Raw genomic sequence first — 19,674 nt, 5'->3', positions numbered from 1 at the left:
ATTCCGTGGATTGAGCTGCCCGTTTGAAGCCAATACAATCTTTTTTATTACGAGTAACCTGCATAAAGAAAATTTCTACCGCCGAGGGGACTATGAGAAGTCGAACAGGTAAAACAGAATAAAAATTATTTTAAAGTGCAGGAAAGTGTGCTTGACCACCCATCGAGGTCACTTACCAGTAAAACTTTGTCTATATTAGGTGTTTGAAGGTCACGGTTCCAAAGACCACAGAAGTCCAAATCTGTCAAGGAACAACACCTTGTGTGGCAGAGAAACTGTCCACTCAGGCGTGCCTTGCTTACCATAGCAGAAATTGCTGCACTGTGCTACGTTCTGCCCTTGTCAAGTGTGTGTACTGCTCCTTTCCACTGTGTTGTAACCACTAGTTTGAAACTGCATTTCCACTTCGACGACGATAACGGAAGGACGTACCGTGACCTAGCAGCTGCTGTTGTGATAAATATTACTCTGTGTGCTGCATGTGCTAACAAATATGTTGTTTATAGCTTTTCCCGTGCAATATCTCGTGTAAATGTGCTGGTCAGAACGGTTTGTTACAAGGCGGTCGCCGAGGCCAGCTGGGCGGCTGTCGCGTGACGGACGGCCAGTACCCGGGTCGATTTCGAGGCGACCGCTTTATGTAACCGCCACTACCGGGTCAAAACGTTTAACGCTATCGACGAAGAATTAAGACGCACCTCACGTACAGAATCCTTCCGTGGGACGGACGGTTCCACGTTTGTCATCCAATGCGTTTACGGAAAAAGCAGAATCGCATTACTGACGTTTCGTGCCATCCTTTCGCAAACTACCTTTGCTAGCAGCTTGTAAAGTTACGTGAAACTATTTTATTAATCAGCAAAAATCCGTAACAGAGTGACCTTGGACTTTCCGAAAATAGCTCACGCTTTTTACTCTTAGAGGAAATGATGGGCACCATGAAATAACATTTAAGTCGCTCTAAAAATTATTCTGACATAGTATTCCTAGAAATATGAGAATAGTGTGCAAGACTATTTTATAAGTAGTAGGGTAATGGGCGTTCTGGCAAACTTTGTATGCGTTGCATACATTTGGGGGGCAAACATGATTGGTTTATGAACCCTACCCTTCACTGTAATCTATTGTGATGCTAATTGATTTATGACCCCCAGGGACTCATACAAGCACATTTTTATATCAAATTAATTGACTAATTTATTAAACCGATAAATTAATTAACCCCTCCCACTCTAGGAAACGCCAGCCACCCTCTTCCCCACTTGGAAACTGGCTGGAAAAAGACTCAGTGTGTGCTGGAGAGGAAGGATCTCACCACACGAAATTCGGATCAGTGTCAATTACATAGCAAAGAATGTACTGTTTATTTATGAAATTCAATTTGCATAGGTTAGATCTCTCTTTTATTTTGCGGGAAAAGCTCATCAATCTCCGCTGTTTTGGAAGCCGCAGGTCTTGTAAAATTCATCAAAAAGAAATAATTAAATGTATCGCTTTTTTCTGATCGTAGAAGGAATACTGTTACAAAATCGACGTCAGCATAACTCACTGCATGTAATTACACTGTTGAAACCTTCGCAACGCGAATTCCCTCTGACGGCAGGGTAGAGGTGCTAGGGCCCACAGCTGCACCGGCCGCCTCGCATATTCCCGCGCGCGCAGGTCGAGAGAGGGGCCCACACACATCGCTGACTTTTGTGGCACAGATCACAAGTCGCGCTAATTGCTGGAACAATTGCTTCAGGTGGCGACAATCCTTTGATATGTCCAAACACAAAGACCCTACATACCGGGGGCAGTGAAGAAACAACTGTCTAGACGAGGTCTAGTGTGACATGCTCCACTGTGTAAGATGGTCTTCGTCGCTGTGCAGGAAATTGCCGCCACACAAACAGCTGTAGCTGTGGCCACCACCGCCACCCCAGTGCCGGCGCTCCACCAACACCACTCTAGGGTCCGTGGGCCACCCTCCCTCTGGCAGCTGGTTCAGGGATGTGGCAACAAACATGTCCACAACCACAGCTGCAGCTAGGCTGCTCACATGGAGGCAACACACATTCTCCTCCTTCTCCATGTTCTTCCCAAAGTGCAAGGTACGTACATATCGCTGCTCCACCACACGACAGTCATCATCAGCAGCAGCGTCGTCATCAACTAATTGTAGCTATAGTAATAGTTGTAGTAATCCTGTGGCTAGCAGCAGTTCCCTCTCCCATCCTTTTACTGAAGGACATCAGAATAGAATATTTGGTGATTGCAGATACTTTTGGGGAGCAAATATTGTTCACTAGGACCGAGGATCCACCAAGAGGGTTTCGTGACTGTGTAGCATTTCTGAAAGCATGCCTTCCTGTTCTGGGAATAGAGCTCCTCAAGATTGTTAATGATCTGCAGTATCCCGAGATTAAATGCAGTGTTGTGCTGTGTGTTGAATTGTCACACTCGCAAACATGCCGATGGGTTTGAAGAGACAAGTCTTCACTATCTTTGATGGGATAATAGTGTGATTATAAGGAGCATGTCAATCACTGAGCGATTTCAGGAGTCCACCTTGAGTGCTACACAGGACCAGTTTTCTGTGTTCAAGTTAGAGGGCCAGCATATAACTCAACTGAGTACTACAGCTTGATATACGAGGTGCATTCAAGTTCTAAGGCCTCCGATTTTTTTTCTAATTAACTACTCACCCGAAATCGATGAAACTGGCGTTACTTCTCGACGTAATCGCCCTGCAGACGTACACATTTTTCACAATGCTGACGCCATGATTCCATGGCAGCAGCGAAGGCTTCTTTAGGAGTCTGTTTTGACCACTGGAAAATCGCTGAGGCAATAGCAGCACGGCTGGTGAATGTGCGGCCACGGAGAGTGTCTTTCATTGTTGGAAAAAGCCAAAAGTCACTAGGAGCCAGGTCAGGTGAGTAGGGAGCATGAGGAATCACTTCAAAGTTGTTATCACGAAGAAACTGTTGCGTAACGTTAGCTCGATGTGCGGGTGCGTTGTCTTGGTGAAACAGCACACACGCAGCCCTTCCCGGACGCTTTTGTTGCAGTGCAGGAAGGAGTTTGTTCTTCAAAACATTTTCGTAGGATGCACCTGTTACCGTAGTGCCCTTTGGAATGCAATGGGTAAGGATTACGCCCTCGCTGTCCCAGAACATGGACACCATCATTTTTTCAGCACTGGCGGTTACCCGAAATTTTTTTTGTGGCGGTGAATCTGTGTGCTTCCATTGAGCTGAGCTGACTGGCGCTTTGTTTCTGGATTGAAAACTGGCATCCACGTCTCATCCATTGTCACAACCGACGAAAAGAAAGTCCCATTCATGCTGTCATTGCATGTCAACATTGCTTGGCAACATGCCACACGGGCAGCCATGTGGTTGTCCGTCAGCATTCGTGGCACCCACCTGGATGACACTTTTCACATTTTCAGGTCGTCATGCAGGATTGTGTGCACAGAACCCACAGAAATGCCAACTCTGGAGGCGATCTGTTCAACAGTCATTCGGCAATCCCCCAAAACAATTCTCTCCACTTTCTCGATCATGTCGTCAGACCGGCTTGTGCAAGCCCGAGGTTGTTTCGGTTTGTTGTCACACGATGTTCTGTCTTCATTAAACTGTCGCACCCACGAACGCACTTTCGACACATCCATAACTCCATCACCACATGTCTCATTCAACTGTCGATGAATTTCAATTGGTTTCACACCACACAAATTCAGAAAACGAATGATTGCACGCTGTTCAAGTAAGGAAAACGTCGCCATTTTAAGTATTTAAAACAGTTCTCATTCTCGCCGCTGGCGGTAAAATTCCATCTGCCGTATGGTGCTGCCATCTCTGGGACGTATTGACAATGAACGCGGCCTCATTTTAAAACAATGCGCATGTTTCTGTCTCTTTCCAGTCCGGAGAAAAAAAAAATCGGAGGCCTTAGAACTTGAATGCACCTCGTATATAAGCATGTCTGTGATCCAGTAGGGCACAGCTACACCAAGCTTCCTAAGTATGTAGTTGATAAAAGGCATGTATTAATGTCAAAAATAAAAACCAACCAGGCTTGTTTTGTATGGTCAATCCGACTTAACAAGAGAAATTACAAGAAAAATCCACAGCGCATATTTCGATACAATATGTACCAGGACATTCGTGAATGTTATAACTCTAACAGTATCGAATTCCCCCGTCAAGATCCGGGACATACCTAAATTTACGACATAGAATACCGAAATATCGGTTCGTGTTTATGGTCTGGAGAAACGTAAGCAGGTGAGCAGAACGAGCATATAGTCCTTGGACCCCTCCATTTCTCAGAATTTGCTGGTGAGTGTCAGATGCCTGCAACCATGCTCTTATTCTCAGATGAGCAAAATAAAGAGAAAGGCAGTTATCATTATGTTTGGCTCAAAGACATGTCCCAACTCTTATTCTGTCAACTGAACAACCACAAAGCTCCTCAATGAATTTCCGACAAGAAAGTATCTAGCAAAGCCTGCAGAAGATTGTGCATCTGATACATATTATTATGCTCTATGAGGAAAGCAAATTCATAAACATTAAGAACGGTCACCTCCAGGAGCGATGCCCGTTGTGGTGTATGCCAACTCTGAATGACTCCTCACTCCTGTGACCCACTGTGAAGGTGACTCCACAACTGCACATACTACCTTCGCAAAAAAACGTGTACCATATGTGATTGCATTCCAAACTTTATCCTACTATGATTCACATCTTAACCACTACAAATCTTACGTTGGAGATAATCCTGCAGTTTGACTTCTCACTGAGCTTGAAAAACTTTCATGGAGGTTGGTAAGTTTTACAGTGACATTGTTCCCATAAGCAACTCGAAGGAGAATGAACATTTGCACAAAAATGCAGTTGTGTGTCATATTAGTGGACTGCCATTAGACAGAAAAAGCAGGAATTCCTTGTACTGTTCACTGTCATCTTATGGGGAAATTCCGTGGTGCTGGTCACAATAAATGCAATTTAAGGCATCAATTACCAAGGCACATACTTGTTTTGTTCCATAATTTAAGGGTGCTACATTCACTGTTGAGCATGTGGCTGGTTTCGCCTGGGAGAAAAATTAGGGCTGTGTCCTACCTGAGGGCGTTGAGAAATACATTTCATTCTACAAACGAATGATGCCAAGAATTATACCCCTTCCTTGACTCATAACGTTTTATGTGGTCACCACTCCATAAACTTACTGAAACTCTACCTAGAGATCATATGCACATCACTCGAGCTACATTTGCCAATGAGGAAAAGTTTCAGCTTGTGACTGGGAAGTGGGTTTTCTTAAACAAGTACCTGGATAGTATGGAAAGGAAATGAAGCTCAGCATCGAACTATTGAGTGATCCTGATGTGCTTGTTTTCTTTGAGCAATGACGCACGTATTGGTGACCGGTTCAGATTCGAATTACATTATGCACAGGGCTGTAAAGAACTTATATTGGCATGCCATCCAAAAATCACTACTGATTGAGGAGTTTTGATTCGTGCCCATGGACGAATGGAAGTGATTAGATGGAAAGGTCAAGGTTATGGTGGCTGATTCTGATATGGGGTATTCACATACCCTATTACTCTGCATGATGTGCACGCCGATTTACCATGTGGTCCAGAGCAACTAATTCCACGAGGAGGTTCCATCCCAAAACAGATGACAGTGCTGGGGAATAGTGGAGATACATTATCCATGATCGTGACAGTGTCTCCAGTTGGGGATGGAGCTGGTTAGAATGGCTTGGGCTAGCTCCTACAAGCATTCCCCCTGGTTGAAGAAGTATATTGATTTGAATACGACACTGAGGGCTTCTACAATGTGTGACTTTGAGGAAGATTCTTTTTAGTTAATGAATAATTCAGTTTTCGGTAAAACAATGGAGAAATTGTGGGAATATCGTGAAATTTTATTAGAACCAATCGGGGTAGTTATTGGGGCGTAAGAGAATGCATCACTAGACCAAATGTTAAACAGGTAACAATATTCAGTCAGAGCTTTGTTGCTGTGGAGATGGCGAACGTTGCAATAAAGTTCACGAAACATATTCATGTGGAGATGTGCATACTAGACGTATCCAAATTCCTAATTCCTGATGTACTGCTTTCTCTATGGATTTGCGAAACCCTATTTCGCTGATTCTAAATTACTTTATATGGATACAGATAGCTTCATCTATTGGGTCAAGAACTGTGACTCATGTGAAGTAATTAGGTTCCAGGGCATTGAATTCGACACATCCTCACACAGAACCAGTAATGCTTATGGTCTTTTTCCAAACAACAAGAAGATTATCGACCGTATGACAAACGAGCAAATGGGTTGCCAATTGTGTAGCTGTTAGATCTGGGAGCAAGAATCTATGCCACAAAGGAGCGGGATAAGGGTGTGCATTCTATTGCATCAAGTACCCTCACTAACAAAGACTATTTGCAATGTCTGTACAGCGATGGTCCCAATGCTGCTGATAGTACGAAAAACTGGTATTCATTCAAAAGGATGTGCGCTTTACACTGCGCTACAGCCTGATGTTAGGATTATTTGTGATGATGGGATTAAACTCTCCTATACTCACACTGTTCACTTGTTGAGAGAGAGAGGTGGGGAGACTGAGTGAGAGGGAGAGAATGAGACATGCTATCAATGCTGCAGAATTGTATGACACTCTATCACAGTGTAACTAACTGTGTGTGTGTGTGTGTGTGTGTGTGTGTGTGTGTGTGCGTTTGTTCATTTGAGCAAGCATGTATGCCGTGTACATTTGTAAATAGAATAGTTTATAAGGGTCCCCTGCTGCTAGCCATCCAAGTCAGATTAGTTTTTAAATGTGCATAGTTCTCAGCCCATCAGAATTATTGTTATTCATCCATGTAACTGCTACTAATGGTCTGTTGTATTGTAGCTCTGCATTAGTTTTTACTGTATATCTTAATGTATTACAACCAGTGATTTTTGGATTTGTTAGAATCATCATGTGAAAATGATTCAAATTGTAATCTCAAGAACTCAGCTACATTTCAAGAATCTATTTATGCCTGTGAGAATGGAAAAAAATGGATTCCTTACTGTATGTCTTTGTTGTTATTTACAAAAAAAAAGCTATCCCAATTGTATATGTAACGAATGTGAAGGACACAAATGACATTATTTTTGAATTTGAAGGTCAAGTTTAACATGGAAGATAACAAAATTTATAGAATGGTTGCATGGGATATGCCTATTGTGCAGTACGAATTGACGTGTACCTACTGCCTCAATAGACATACTGCAGAATGTTGTTAAAAACCATACAGCAACTGCTCTGTAAGGTATTTCTTAGCTGTTACCAAATGGTTGTGATTTGTAGAGAGGAAAGAGCAGCATATTTTAAATTCTGTTTGTTAAGAGTTTGAAACACACAAACAGTCTTACAAAGGGTCAGACATGCAGTTGAGTCTGTAGTTGTATATTGCAGCCGCCAAGCTGGTAATAACAATGATCTTAGACTAAGGACAATTAATAAATATCTATAAGGTGGTTACTGATAACTTTGGGATCACACCGGGGTTTTTGGTCTGACATATATAAATTTATTATTCTGTGTTTGCTGGTCATCCACTTTGAACAATCTATTCCAGTAATCTTATTGCTGTCCACAAATAATGATTGTTTCCCTTGTTCCTAGAGCTTCCATATCAATTTTTTCTCATAATCCGCTTGCTGACACATTCCCATTCCCTTGTGCAAGAATTTTCGTGCACCAAGTAGGCAGGTAAGTACTCCCTCTCTCTCCATCAATTTTGATATTTTACCGACTTCGTCACTTCTGCTCATGTGATTATGACATCACTTCTCGTCATGTTTTGTAAAATTGCTTGTAAATGTAGTAAAGTTGTCACCACAGCTCAGGTGCGATATTTTTTTAGTATTTTTGTGTGCCTGTGTTGGTTTCATGTTGGGGGGGGGGGGGGGGCGGCACTATGGCACAGGGTAAATTTGGGGTAGGATCAGGATAGAGCTTGTAAGTAGATCCACGACACATTATGTAAGGGATAGGGGTCGAGTGTGGATCCACCATGTGTTATGGTCAGGATAGGGTTCGAAGGTGTATCCACTGTGCTCTTTGGCTGGGGATAGGGCTCCGAGGTGGATACACCATGCATTACTGCCGGGATAGTGTTCAAAAGTGGATCCAGCACACGTTGTGGCCGGGATATGCTTTGGAGGTGAATCCACTACACATTATGGCTGGAATGGGGTTTGAAGATGAATCCACCCATTACATGTCCTGGGTAGTGTCTGAAGGTGGATTCCACCACAGTAGGTTTGGCATATGCTCCGGGGGCCTCTAAGGTAAAACCGATACAGACACACACACATATATGGAAAAATAGCGCATTTGGGCTACGTGTTGACGACGGTACTACATTTGCAAGCAATTTTAGAATATTTGGGGAGAAGTGATGTCAAGATCACATGAGCAGTAGACATAAAATCGGAAAAATTACGAAAATTGAGGGAAAATACATATAAATTGAGGGAAAGTACGCCAAAATGTGGGGAAACTTGAGGGAGTTCTTCCATGTCTGCTTGGTGCAGGAAAATTTTGCATGGGAAGGAGGATGTGTCAGCAAGAGGAATATGAGAAAAAGTTGACATCAAAGCACTGGGGACCAGGGGGAACAGTCATTTATCTTCTCTCCAAATGCAAAGTAAAAATTTATATATGTCAGATCACAAGCCCAGGTGTCAACCCCAAGTTACTGACAACTACATTTGTGAAGTGTTCTTAGCCTAAGAGCCATTGTATTACGAGCTCTGAGGCTGCAATATACGACTACAGAATGGATTGCTTATGTAACCCTGTGCAAGACAGTTTAAAATTTGCGAACTCTAACAAAGTGTGTTTACAATGTGCTTCCCTGTACACAACGCCAATCACTACCGTGCAATGTCAGCTCCTAACAAATATCTTAAAGAACAGTTACTAAATGGTTTTTAACAACATTCTACTGTATGTCTATAGGGTTATGTACAAGCCAGTTTGTGCTGCATGATAGGGATAATCCCGTGCAGCCATTCTATATATTTTATTATCTTCCATGTTAAACTTGACCTTAAAGTTCTAAACTAATGTCATTTGTGTCCTGCACATTCTTTAGACATACAATTGTGATAGCTTCTTTTTCTAAGTAACAACAACAAAGGAATTTTTCCATTTATTCCTCTCTCACAGCTACAGTCTGATTCTTGAGATGCAGTTCAGTTCTTGAGATTACAGTTTGAAGCTTTTTCACATACTTTGTTTCTCACAAATAAAAAAATCACTGGTTGAAATATTTTCAGATTGTGTGTATAGATAACTGATGCAGAGATACTTTTATTCTTACACTGCAACAGCCCCCTTAGCAGCAGTTCCATGGATGAAAAACAATCATTCTGATTAGTTGTGAACTGTGCATACCTAGAAACTAGTCTGACTTAGATGGCTAGCAGCAGGTGAAATTTAAAAACTATTCTTACAAACACAAACGACTATCAAGATACAAGATCTACATTTGTTTTCTCTCGTATATTTTTTTTAACAGTTATATACTTCTTTTTCCTTCATCAGCACACATGTTGTATGCATCCATATTTTACATACTTTCTTAGTTATCATACATAGTGTGCAAATATATTTACAGTGGCGTACAGAGTACAGATGTAGTGTGCCTAAATAAATAAATATTTACACACACACACACACACACACACACACACACACACACACACACACACACAGAGAGAGAGAGAGAGAGAGAGAGAGAGAGAGAGAGAGAGAGAGAGAGAGAGAGAGAGAGTAAATTACAAAATTCCACTGTTATAAAAAGGGTCATACTATTCTGCAGCATTTGCACCCTATCTCAGTCTCTCCCTCTCACTGAATCTGAGTCCCCCACCTCCTCTCTCTCAACAAGTGAATAATGTGAGTAGGAGAGTGTTTCAATGGCATCATCACAAAAAACCCTTTTATTGTCTACGGACGACAGGCCGACATTAGATTCCAGTGCAGTGTACACCTCATGTGCTTTTGATCGAATACCAGTTTGCTGTACCATATGCAATGGCTACAGTGCAGCACCGCAAACACTGCTGTACAGGCACTGCAAATAGTCTTTGATAGAGAGGGTTCTTCATGCTATATGACACACAGACCCTTAGCCTGCCTATGTGTGGCATCTTAAATCTGTGATAGACATGCATTTTTGCTCCTAGACATACAAAGTCCACAATCGGCAATTCATTTGGCTCGTCTTCCATAAGGTCGATAACCTTCTTGTTCTGTAGAACAATACCATACAGATTATTAGCTGTGTATGAGAATGCATTGAATTCAGTACTGTGGTCCTCATTCAAAGCTATCTGTATCCATAGATAGTAATTTAGGATCAATGAAATAAAGTTTCACAAATCCATAGTGAAAGCAGTACATGAGAAGTTTCAATAGATCTAGTATGCACATCCCCACATAAATGAGTTTCATGAACTCTACTGCAACCTCCGCCATCTCCACAGCCACAAAGCTCTGATTGAATATTGTGACCTATTTAAAATTTTGTCTAGCGATGAGTTCTTTCGCCGCAACACCCACCCCATTCAGTTTTAATCAAAATTTCACGATATTTCCTAAAATTATCCTTTGTTTTACCGAAGACTGAATTATTCATTAATATAAAAAATCTTTCTCAAAGTCGTATTCAAATCGATATACTTCTTCATCCAGGGGGATTGCTTGAAGGAGATAACCCGGCAGATTATAAACAGCTCCATCCCCAATCTGAGACACTACTGGAGATTATAATCATGGATGTTGTATCTCCACTTATTCCCCATTGTCATCAGTTTGTGATGGATCCTGCTCGCAGAACTAGTTACTCTGAACAATGTGGTAAATCGTCATACGAATCATGCAAGCTAATCCAAGTATATGATGTAACTGGAATCAAAGGATGTGCTGACCTTTCACCCATATGTGTGTTATTTGCCTTGGTGTGCCTATGTATACATTGGCAAAGCCACCCACAGATCCCAAACTCAAAGAAAGCAAGCACAGCAGGATCACTCAGTAGTTATATGCTGAGTTTCGTTTCCTTGGGTGGGGTTGTCACAGGGCAAACCAGGTGCCATGTAATGAAACATGGGATCCAGAGAACATGTGGTCATGCATAGACTCTAAAACGTCTGCAAGCAAGGGCATGTCTGCGTCCATGTAAAGCAACTGACATTCAACATGCTCACACTCTGCATCTGTTGTGGCATCGCTTGTAGGTTTGCTGGAGAATGCAGTTGTGTTGGATAGCTTAGTTTCGTTGAGTTTTGCCATACTATCCAGATACTTGTATGGGAAAGACCGCTTCCTAGTCACAAGTTGAAAGCTTTCCTTGTTGGGGAATGCAGCGCAAGTGATATGCATATCCTCCCTAGGTAGAGTTTAACATATTTCTGAAGCATTGCCATCGTAAAACGATATGAGTCTAGGAAACATGGTGTAATTATTGGGATTATTTGTTTGGAGACTGAAATATATTTCTCAACACTCTCAGATAGGACACAGCCCTAATTTTTCTGCCAGCTGGAACCAGCCAAATGCTCAACAAGAAAATGAATGTAGCACCCACTTAAATTATGGAAGGAAACGAGTATGTGCCTTGGTAATGGATGTATTGTGAGCAGCACCATGGAGTTCCCCCATAAGATGACAGTGAACAGTACAAGGAGTTTCTGCTTTTCTGTCTAATGGCAGTCCTCAAATATGAGACACAACTGCATATTTGTACAAATCTTCATTCTTCTTCGATTTGATCACAGAAATGTTTGTTGCTGTAAAGCTTATCAACCTCCCATGAACGTTTTTCAAGCTCAGTGAGAAACCAAACCACAGGACTATCTCGGACATAAGATTTGTAGTGGTTAAGATGTGAATCATAGGATGATGAAGTTTGGATCACAGCCACATATGGTACATTTTTTTCTGTGCAGGTAGTATGTGCAGTTGTGGAGTCACCATCACAGTGGGTCACAGGAGTGAGGAGGCATTCAGAGTTGGCGTACACCACAAACGGCATTGCTCCTGATGGTGAGCATTCTTAAAGTTTATGAATTTGCTTTCCTCAAAGGGCATAACAACATTTATTGAATGCGCAATCTTCTGGAGGCTTTGCTAAATACTTTTTTGTCGGAAACTCATTGAAACACTTTTGTGGCTACTCAGTTGAGAGAATAGGAGTAGGGACATATTTTTGATCCAAGCATAATGATAATTGCCTTTCTCTTTATTTTTCTGATCTGAGTATTAACAACTTGTTTATGTGCATCTTATGCCCACAGGCACATTTTGAGAAATGGAGGGAGCCAAGAACTATATGCTCATTCTGCTCATCAGACTTACGTTTTTCCAGGCCATAAACATGAACCGATATCCATAAATTTAGGTATGTCCTGGATCTTGACGGGGGGTACTCGATACCGTTAAACTTATAACATTCACGAATGCCTAGGTATGTATCATATTGAAATGCGCGCAGTGGATTTTTCTCGTAATTTCTCTCGTAAGTCGGACTGACCATACAAAACAAGCCTGGTTGGTTTTTATTTTTGACATTAATACATGCCTTTGTATCACTACATCATTAGGAAGCTTGATGTAGCTGTACCCTCCATGTACTGGATCACAGACATAACTTTCACACAGAAAACTGGTCGTGTATGGCAGTCAAGGTGGACTTCTGAAACCGCTCGGTAATTGACGTGCACCTTATTATAACTCTATTATCCCATCAAAGAAAGTGAAGACTTGTCTCTTCAAACCCGTAGGCATGTTTTGGGGTTGTGACAGTTCAATACACACCAGAGCGCTACATTTAATGTCGCAATACTGAGGATCATGACGACCTTGAGGAGCTCTGTTTATGGAGCAGGAAAGCAAGCCTGTAGGAACCCTACCGGGTCACAGTACCATCATGCTGGATTCTCGATCTAGTAAACGATATTTGCTCCTCAATTGCGTCTGCAATCACCAAGTTTTCCAGTTGTGGTATGGTGTTACTATTGTGATGTCCTTCAACTGAAAGGATGGGAGAGGGAGCTGCCACTAGTTCAGGATTGCTACTACTATTACTGAAACTACAGCAAGTTGATTGTGGTGCTACTGCTGCTGCTGACTGTTGTGTGGTGGAGCAGGGAGGTTCGGGCAAAAACTTACTGGAAGAGGAGATTGTGTGTTGCCCCAGTGTGAGCAGCCTGGATGCAGTTCCGGTTGTGTAGATGGTTGTTGCCACATCCCTGAACCACTTGCCGGAGGGAGGGTGGCCGGCCCATGGACACCAGAGCAGTATTGCACCAAGGGGTATGACTACAGTTGTGGATTCTTGTGTATCAGCATTTTGGAGTGGTCCTCATCTAGAATTTTTTTTTCGTCGTTCTCAGTACCTGTGTCACTGCATGTTGCATGGATGGAGTTGCTGTAGAGAAAAAGGATGACGAGAGATGAGTACATCATTCCACAGATCACCCACTGCTGCAGGGAAAGAAATGACACTTGTTATTTTTAAATAGAATGAGTACATGTATAAACTACCTAACTACCTAAACTGCTCTGGCCTCGTTACACATCCCTCTTGTTATCAGGCATCTCCTCATGGTGATGAACCTCTCTCTTCATCTCCTCCACCCACTCAGGCTTCTCCTCACCTCAACCACTGTGGATCAATCGATTGTGGTCTCCAAATTCATCTACAGCGGTACATATTGATTTAATCTAAAAAAATAACATAAACACATAATATAAAGAAAAAAATTTGTTGAACTGATATGTACTTACACAATAGCTGTGATGTGGATGGCGTCACAAGCTCTGTCCCTCCTGGATGGCGTCACAATCTCTGTCCCTCCCTGCTTCTATTCCTCGAAACCAAAGAATAAGCATTCTTTCTTCTAACAGATGCATATTACATATATTTGCAGTACCATGTAGAAGGAAATATATACTACTTACAATGCTGATGCTGCCATTGCTGGCTTTCAGCAGCCGGGTCATCGGTTGTCTGCTGGACATATACTGAAACAACATTCAGTACTACGAAATTCTTAGTAAAATAGTAAGTTATCGATTTTGATACTAGAAAGCATGTACAACAGCAAAGTCTCTCTGACCACTAAATATCAGCAGCATATTATGTATACGAAGAAGAAGATAGATACTACTTACGATGGTGTTGGCACTGCTGCTGCTGCTGCTGCTGCAATGTCTCCGCCTCCAGCCCATCCTTGATTTGGTGGATTTATGCTAAAACAAGAAGAAGAAAAATTAACGTATAAATCTGAACACATTTTGACACTTTTTTTAACGTCCAAATCTGAACACACAAAGGTTTAGTACTACGAAACTATTTTTTGCTAAAATATACTTCGAAATCTGAACACGCAAGGATTTGATACATTTTTACAAAAATATACACCTTGAAACCTGACCTCGTGCTATGAAATTAAATACGTGGGGTAGGGGAGGGTGTATGGGGGCTTTCCCAGAGGGGAACATGTTGATTAATTTATCAATTAATTAATTAGTCAGTTAATTTGATAAACAAGTGCGCTTATAGGGGCAAAGGGGAAGTTTGGGGATTTCACATAGGGTTAGGGGAGGTGGAGGTGGAGATGGAGGGGAAGGGTGGGGTTTCTGAAGGAGAGATTATTTCCATAGGGTCATAAATCAATAAGCAGAACAATAGCTTAAGGGGAGGTCATAAATCAATCAAGTTTGGCCCTGAATGTATGCAGCCCGCACTAACAATGTGTGCCAGGAACTCCATTACCCTACTACTATTATAAACAAACAAACTACAGAGAGATTGAATTTCCTTAGTTTAGTTAGTCTTGATGTGAATACTGAACGCTATGTGTGAGGCTCGTAATACTCAGTAGTTAAAACATTAGCTTATTACAATATGTTGTGTTATGTGCAGCACAGTGATGTAGACACATTTTTTTGACTGCAAGTGTTGTCAGTAAGCAGCTGCCTTGCAGATTTCCAGTTGGTGCAGACAAGTACAATTGTGCCTGACCCACATACCTGATTATAGTTCTCCCGTTTCCATTAAAGTATTGTAATATGCTGTCAGATCACATTAAGTAAAAACTATAATGTAATAATTGATGGCAAAGCAAGTGTAAATCTGCAAAACACCAGACGGCAGCAAATAACTAGTTTTTAGGATGAATCTTTCTCCACGTAGTGGAGTGTGCACTCCTTGGAAATTCTTGGCAGGTCAAAATTGTAGTTCAGAACGTAAATGGTGTGCAGATCCTTGCAGGCAGTTCACTTACCGATACACCGGTGTGGGCATGATTCACGTCCCATCCTCACAGATGCAGTTCTGTCAGCACCACTCACCTACTTAGGAAACTCCGCAGGAGCTGTACTGCGTGTCGTTGCTCCCAGGGCCCATTGCACGCACAAGTGGTGTGATGTGTACATGTGATGGGGACGCAGCGCTGTTTCCCATGGTGCATCGAAGTGATGCGTATCAGAGGTGTTAAAGTTCTGTGCTGCTGTTTTCACTAACATTAAGTGTAAAAATACGAGATGATTTGTAGTTTAACGAAAACTTTTGAGAAAAATTAAAAATATGTGTCCTCTATTATATGTCATAAGCAAACAAAAAATTTCAGTCGCACTGTGCAAGACAAAGCGTAGCAGAACATCGATGGAGAACCGAACGAAACCAGTTAGTCAGTAAACCTCATTATGAATAATATAGTCCGTGAAGATATACAATTAAATTGTTCACCAGAACTGCTTTGTAACAAGAAAGGGGAACAAAAAACTGTTACACACTTAGTTATTTGGGATTTCATGATGCATGCGGTGTATATGAGGTAAAACGACATTCTGCAAATTTTTGTAACAGTCATTGCGCAGTTGCTTATGTTATTTTCGATTAATAGCGCTATTTTTCTTATTTCCATGATCGAACAACGTTTTATCTGCAAATTTACAACATTGTGCTGATGAAACACTAGATTTTCTCTGTTACTTGTTGCAGAAATGGAAAGCTTATTTCTAGAAAGAACAACACTGCTCAAGACACACAAGCAGCAACAGAAGATATGAAAAATATAACTTTCTTCATATTACACAAAATATGTAAAGTCGGCATTACATTTTCCGTCCTCAGTCAATGCGTTTTGCCACACACATGTCGAAATCCATTATACACTCGGTGGTAGTTAATATAAGTTCCGTTTTTCAGCTGAGATATACTGTCACATGTAAAGGAAGACTTTCTTCTTGGCATTTTTTTACTGTCAGAAGTTTATCGTATAAGAGACGAGAAACTGAAATGCTATCTAGCGGCAGATTTTTATTTTATTTTTTTTTCCCCCCCTTTCCCTTCCACTGCTTTGCAGTGCTTTGACAAATCCACAATTACTGGACGTTCAGGAGTTCACCTTTCCCTTTGTTTAGCAGGGTTGTCAGGCAAAATGTGTAGTGAGACATAATTAATTTTGATTGTGCCCCTTCCAACCCTTGATCTACTGCACTAAGTTCCCTGAAATCCTCTGGTTGCGTCTTGCACAGAAGGAATCAATCGTGCTTTGCGTTTGCAATGACTAGAATTAAGTTGTTTGGGTGAAAGGGTATTTTGTTCCTCTCTGTAAGGACAAAATCTCTATCGCATCGTAGGAAACCACGCCCTGTACCGAGATATTTCTGTTGTACGAAAGTGAAATGTTTACAAGTATTATGCTTTGGAAAAGTGTTGTAATATTTTCAAATGAAAATGATCAAAACATTCTATTTCGTTGCCTTTCTTTCACTTTTTCTAGCACAGTATAAAAACACCTTTGAGAGAGTCTGTAAAAATGGTGGAAGCGTTTGGTATACATGTTCAGTTCTTTCATTATGTCAGATGTGCCATATTTCTTCCGATTTTTCAATCATAACGGATGTCCTCAATATCTTCTTCGCTGCTCAACATGTACACGTTACAAAACATGAAGTGCATCAACATCTTCGTCTGATGAAGACGATGTATTCTGATGCATTCGCATCTCTCTGACAGCGCCCCTTCAGTGTGAATTGCTCATGTATCTCACTCGGCGCCGCTGTGTGAATTGCGCCTGGCAGCGCACACGGGTCACGTGGTGCGGTCGTGGCGCCACCTCGTCTCGCCCCGTGTGAGGTCCAGTCCAGAGATGGCGTGGCGCGGACGCCTGGGGCCCTATTCTGTATCGTTCATACTCATCAGGGCAGTAGGTTCGCCTCGGTGGTTACGTCATTTTCTGTTCTTTACCTGAATTTCCTATTAGGTAAGCTGCTGAGACCTGTTACCAATCGGTCCTCCTACCGATTTTTCGACAACTGTGCGAGAGGTTTTGGATTTCGGTATGGCGCTCTCGTTCGGTTCGGTATAGTTAATTGACATGTAAGATTTGTTATTTTAAACATATTGAGCGTTTTTAGCTTCGGATTTTGTGATTGTGTTACTGAAGAATCACCAGGACGCCTCCAGGAGGAAAGTGAGCTCCTTGTTAGAAATATGGTTTGTATTGTTGTTACTGAGAATGATTATAACATAAAAAACAGGTTTGATCAATATTCTCACAATATACCTGTTATTTTTACATAAGTAACAGTTTTTAAAAAATCATTACATTTCAAAAGGTCGGCTCTTTTCATGCATTTACGGCTTACGCCCGCATTATTCGGCAACGAAGTCAGTCTACGTCTCTCCTGACTGGAATTACGTAAAATAAAGGGCTGAAAGCTTGTAAATTGTAGTAACCAAGTCGGTAAGGCAACGAACTGCCATGTCGACAGTCATAGGTTCGCATATGGCTAGTTGCGAAAATTCCTTTTTTTGCTCTTTATGTTTGTAACGCATTCTACATCTACATCTACATTTATACTCCGCAAGCCACCCAACGGTGTGTGGCGGAGGGCATTCTGAGACTTCTGATATATTCGTTGTTATATACACGTAAGAGCGTCCTTTCTCAGTAACAAGTATCTTCGATTTCGTGACTTCCATATATTTGAGAAATGAAAAATTAAATTGCAATATGTGAAACAACTGACATTGACATTTATACTTTTTCTTGTCACAAATAATTCACCATTTCTTCTGAATACGTACCGATTCCCGAGAGTGTGGTCAAAATAGGAATCTAAGAGCACAACTTAAATTACTGCAAATGAAACTAGCAGCAATCGTCTTTATACTCTAGCTTGTCGCAAGTATTTATCTGTGATGGAATCCTTAGCAGACTATACCACCATATATGAAACATTTTGATTCATCAGATGCATGTTATACACCACGACGAACTTCAATAGCTGCACTCCGTACACGCTCTCGAAAAGGATTTTTTTTTTAATTTTTGTTGTTACAAACCAAATCGTTGATGTATTACATAGGGAAATAGGCTACTTCGTCATTTGGATCTCTAGGATCGAGTTACAACCACATTCTATACATCTTATTATTCTTTGACGCCCTCTTAAACAAGTTTTTAACGATTTTTCGGGTTCATGGTGATGTACTCCGCCTATGCAACTAATTGAAGGCAGTTTGTTTATTGCCATACGCGTTTCGCTTCTTTTATTTGTGAAGCATCTTCACGAATAAAAGAAGCAAAACGCGTATGGCAGTAAACACATGGTCTTCAATTAGTTGCATAGACGGAACGTACCCGCATGAATTTTGAAGCAACTAAGGGACGATGGAAAACACAAAAAGTGACGAATTTTTCGGGTGTTTTATAGATGTACTCCACTCTATTCCTAACTCATATTCCAAAACATAAAATCCAAAGAAAACCTCGATGTGAATGAGAATAAAATGACATAATGGGACATGTATTACAGTTTCCAGAACACAGTCATCATTCTATCATTATCATACATTCTTGGAAGCACGTGGTCAACAAAATTTGAACAGTATTGCGTACTGTAACAACTCTTTTCGGTACTGTGAAGAAAAGCGTCCCTGTGTCGGCTGCTAGCCGTACTAGCCGCTTCGACTTACGTGCCGCTGTGTGACTGCAGTGCGCACGCACGCACGGATCTGGGGCAGATTGCTTTTGATTGGTTGTCGCGAGGAGAATTGACAACAGCGTTTCGGTTCGCTAGGACCATTCGGCATCGCCTCCGAATTGTGTACAGAATAATGTTGGGGCTCTCCTTCGATAACGAGACCGTTCGGTGCGCTGGCACAATGGCGGAAAGATACAGAATAGGGCCCTGGCGGCGGCGAGTCAGGGTCGTGGCGCTCACGGGACGTGACCAGTTTACATTGAAGTGTTGCTGTCGGAGAGATAGGAATGGATCAGAATATGTCGTCCTCATCTGACGAAGATATTGATGCAGTTTCTAGTTTTTAACTAGTAAATGCTGGGCAGCGGAGAAGATAATGGGTACATCTATTATGGTTGAAAAATGGGAAGAAATATAGCACATTCAATGTAATGAAAGCACTGAACATATATCCCAAACGCTTCCAGCATTTTTACAGAATCTCTGAAAATTGTTTCTATATTGTTCTGCACAAAGTGAAGAACAACATTCAGAGAAAAGCAACCACACTGGAATGTTTTGATCATAATTCCTATTTTTCATATTATTTTCATTTGAATG

The 19,674-nt window shown here is 41.5% G+C and overlaps 1 protein-coding gene across 1 annotated transcript in view; it reads left to right on the top strand.

Moving 5' to 3' along the window:
- Positions 1–19,674, top strand: part of LOC126475254 (histone deacetylase 5) — a 454,388-nt gene that overhangs the window by 208,855 nt on the left and 225,859 nt on the right. The window contains exon 2 of the mRNA XM_050102967.1: positions 12,021–12,117. The gene's annotated coding sequence lies outside the window, so the exon portion shown is untranslated. The remainder of the gene's footprint in view (positions 1–12,020; positions 12,118–19,674) is intronic.

The sequence above is a fragment of the Schistocerca serialis genome, chromosome 4 (assembly GCF_023864345.2).
Source record: "Schistocerca serialis cubense isolate TAMUIC-IGC-003099 chromosome 4, iqSchSeri2.2, whole genome shotgun sequence".
NCBI lineage: Eukaryota > Metazoa > Arthropoda > Insecta > Orthoptera > Acrididae > Schistocerca > Schistocerca serialis.
Note: the sequence above shows the minus strand (reverse complement) of the source record. Positions and strands in the feature narration are given on the sequence as shown.